The following is a 4195-nucleotide window of genomic DNA, read 5'->3' on the forward strand; positions in this document are numbered from 1 at the left end:
CTGTTGAACAGACGCAGAGTTAGAGAAATCGCTGAATTTCAGCCACAGACCAGAGCGGCAGAGTGGGCGCGAGACACTCTGCTTGCTCGGTGTCTGTCAGGAAACCTCTGCTCCCTGACTTTCCCAATTGCCTCTAGCAGCACACGAGGTCTCACGGAGCCTGCTGGGCATCACTGGCTATTTCAAAAAGTCAGGTATTAAAAAAAAAAAAAAAAAAAAAAGCAGCATTGTTTTGGTTTTGAGAAACTTCAAAGGAGGAAAACTATGAGCACAAAACCCAAGCACCTCTAGCACTGCTGCGCTTCCACCAGCACCCGGCCCTGCCAGCGCGGACGCTGCCCAGCTCTCCCCTTCCCACCGAGGGCATCCCGTCCGTAGCGTGCAGGCCCCTCAGACCCGTGTCGGAGATACAGCGGGGTCAGCCTGTGTTAAGCGCTGATGAACTCGTCGCGCGTAACGCCGGCTGTTACGCGTCCCCTCGGAGCCAGCAGGTACAAGGGCCGCTATGGGGCTGGTTCCCGGCGGCTGAGCTGCAGCTGGATCAGGATGATCCTGCGGGGCTCGGGCTCGCGCTCCCAACGCAGAGCGCTTCCCACGGCGCCTGCAGCCTCAGCAGACGCGCCCGAGCCAGCTCCCAGCTCTCCAGCCCACTCTCCCACGCAGCCCGTGTCGTTTCCTTGGTATTCTGGAGCCAGAAAAGTGGGTTAGACCGAGCTGTGTTCCAACCCGACGCAGCAAGGAGAGGTTACAAACCTGAGCCGCTACCAAAGGAGAGGATTTTTTTGAGTGCCTTGACTTCCTATTTCTGATGTTCTGCTTCTGACGCAGGTCGCCAGCGAACCGTCCCTCCCTGCTGAACGTCTCCTGTTGGAAGGATGTCATCCTCCCTCCTCGCCTCCCACTGCTCCCGGCAGCTACCCCGGCGATGTGCTGAACTCCACGGAGGACATCGAAGGGAACGCCAAGACACACGCTGCTGCTGAAGAGTCGCGGTTCTGGGCACCTCAAGCATCCTCGCGCTCCCAACAGAAAAGACTCCTCCGAGTGCCCTAAGACTGGGGGAATACCGCTGGGGGTGCTCTGACCTTCAGAGCGGGGTTCCACGGGAAGCTGGGCGACGTGGGGGAAGAGGGTGCAGCGATCAGGTACCGAGCGCTGCCGGGGCAGCGCAGAGCAGCTCTCAGAGCTGCCCCGGCTCTCAGGCAACACCATCTCCACTTGCCCCCCGTCTCTGTGGGACGCGGGAGCTGCAGACGAGGCACGTGGAGTTTAGCGCTCAGAGAGGTTTGAGCCTGGCTCAGAAAGCGCTGGAGGCTTTACGCCACGCGTAGGCGTTATGAACGAAGGAGGCAGCCCCACGATCCGCGCCAGCTCTGCCAGCCACCGTCCTCCATCCAGGCTGCTCCCTCGACACCGTGCCCACCGCAGCCTCGCCGGCCAAGCCCTGCCGGCTCACAGCAGCAGACCACAGGCTCTGCCGTCCCTCTGCCTGTCCCCCCCGCCCCGCAGCCCTTCCAGGCAGACCCCAGCTGTCCTGCCCCCGAGGTGCCGTGCCCCTTACAGCCAGCCTGGCCCACCCTGCTCGGGGCGGCGGCGACTCCCACCCCAGCCGCCACCCTCCCCAGTCCTGCCGAAACCAGCCACAGTCCAGCTGAATGTTCGCTCCTTAGATGTTCGGCTCCTAACAGTTCTTCCTTCTAAAGACAGAGCTGCCAGCGTGCCCGGATCTCATCTTCTAGTGCCTCGATAACATCCCGCTTTTCACTCTTTGCTTTCAGAAAACGCAGGGGAAAGCGTTCGCAGGGTAGAGGTGTGGGCACAAGAGAGGCTCTGCTTAACAAGATGTTCTTTCCGAAGGCACAGGGAGAGGGAAAAACAGCAGGTCAAGACTGGGCCAAGCAAACTTGCACGTGTAAGAGACCTTTAATGGCATCATTTGGGGAATGAAAATCCTTTGCGAGATATAATCAAGGTCAGTTATGCACGGCTGACAGCTCAATACAGGAAACCATTTTACGAATATGGATCAAGAAAAAAAGTCGTATCTAAAGCCAAAAGCATCTCTCTGCATGTCAAAGCGATCAGGTCAGCTCCCTGTGCCGCTCTGCTCGACGAACTGGGTGACCAACCTGCTCGTGAACCGGGGGAGCAGGACCCACACAGCGGCTTCGCCTGGACGCCGGCAGTTCAGACGAGCTGACTGAGTCAGGGAACGTCACCGAGGCGTGGACCTGGGAGCACTGGGAAATTCCCCTCGGCACAGCACGACGCAGCTCCTGCCGCTCCTGCATCCCGACTCTGCGCTCCGAGCGGCGACTCCCGCTGCAGGAACGCCCCGGGCAGGGAGAGCTGCGCTTCCGGACACCCGCAGAAAAGCTCCCTCTGCCTCGGTGCTTTGCTGTGGCAAGTGGCCAAAGCCGCCGCTGTGCCTTATCAGGGCACCCTCCAGCCAGGCGAGGCCGGTGAGGGGAGCAAGCCCTTCATTTCAGCACAGTTCTGCCCCTCGTACCGTAGCCGCGTGCCGAGCGCCACGGACGGGGCAGCGGCAACCCTCGGGCGGGCTTCACGGCTCCAGCAGCGTTTTATTCTAAACTGCAGCGACAGGAGGAACGCGGCGAGAGAGAAACGGGGACAGAGCAAGTCACAGCGACGGGAAAGGAGTCCCTCTCTCCCGTGTGCTGCATTACCGCGAGACGTACCCCTTGGCCCTGGCTGCGGTACGGAAGCCGCACGCTCCTCCCGTCCACTAGCAGCCCGTGCCCAGGCGTGCACCAGAACAGATCTCCTCCTCTTCCTCCATCCGACATCACAAGCGTCCAGCAAAGACAGGCCAAACCCTCCTTCAGAAACCCTGAGCAGCCCAAGAACCGTCACCGATCCCCCGCCCGTGGCGGCCCCGGCAGAGGCCCGGCGACACACGCCTCGGGGCCCTCAGGGATTCCCCAAAATGAGCTGCCTTCGTCCAGATGGCTCACGGCCCTCCCCGGCCAGGCTGAGCTTCCTCTGTCAGCGGCTCATGGGCACTTCTCCCTCACGTATCCCGCTGATCCAGTAGGAAACGACGAGCACACAGATAGAAAATGTACCCTCATGGCCGCAGCGGTCTGCTCGCGGCCCCGGCGCTTGCTCCTGCCTCCCGGCAGTTGAAGGGATACAGCTGGTTGTGGGGCCATGCTGTCGACCACGGCAGATACTGCTTTTAAAGAAAGGAAAAAGAAAAAAGAAAAAAAAGAGAGAGAGAGCGGGGATTTTTAAACTCCAGTCAGGCCATCAGTTCTCAGGATCTGAAATATTTTCCTGCAACATTGTGATCAGGAAACATCAGGGGAGCTCAGCCTCTCTATGAATCACCCAAAAGTATAAACCAAGAATCCGTGCTTTAAACCCCCCAAAATACACTTGGGAATCAATGCACACAATTTGTTACCAGCTTCTGATTAAATCAGGAGCGTGTTCAAATTAAAGCAGTATATTCAAATATTTGCCAGGCACCGTTTCACGCGAGCCGTCGTCCGGCTGCTCTGATGCGACGCCCGCAGTCACACCTGCGGCAGGACTGCCCTCGGTGCGGCACGGACCAGCTGGTTATTCGGTGCCCGTGGAGCATCCAGCACGGCGGGACTCCGGCCCTGACCGGGCATCTCGGTGCCAACACAGCACAACCAACCTGCACTCTCCAGGCACACGCGCACAAAAAAACCCAACCTTCCAAGAGACGCAGTTTAGTGGAAAATTACTCATTAAAAGAAAAAACACCACACCGTGTTGACTGAGGTTATCACACCGAACAACATAAATCAAAGGTATCTGAAGAAACAGAAGTGGAAAGGGCGTTGCAACAAGGGCACTCGCCTGCCGCGAAGGGCTGGAGCAGAATGGGAGCAGCTATACAACAAACCCCGAGCCCCGGGCAGATACGGTCTCCTAACAGAAAACAAGTATTATAGCGAGAAAGTCTTCAAACAAAACAATCTTACGTTTGCCCATAAACGGGCACGGCTGGCACCTGTAAGACAGCTCCAACCACAGAACCCCAAAACTCTGGCCAGGTTCTCCTACCCTGCCGTCCGCAGATCCCGAAGGGATCCTGGACCCCAGCCCCTGCGCAGCCAGCGGGGCTCACAACCGCCGCAGCTCTGCCACGGTGCTCCCGGCTGCTCTCCCGAAAGCAAAGCGGGTTTGTGACACCGCGGGG

The sequence above is a fragment of the Phaethon aethereus genome (genome assembly GCF_964289735.1).
Source record: "Phaethon aethereus genome assembly, chromosome: 17".
Taxonomy (NCBI): Eukaryota; Metazoa; Chordata; class Aves; order Phaethontiformes; family Phaethontidae; genus Phaethon; species Phaethon aethereus.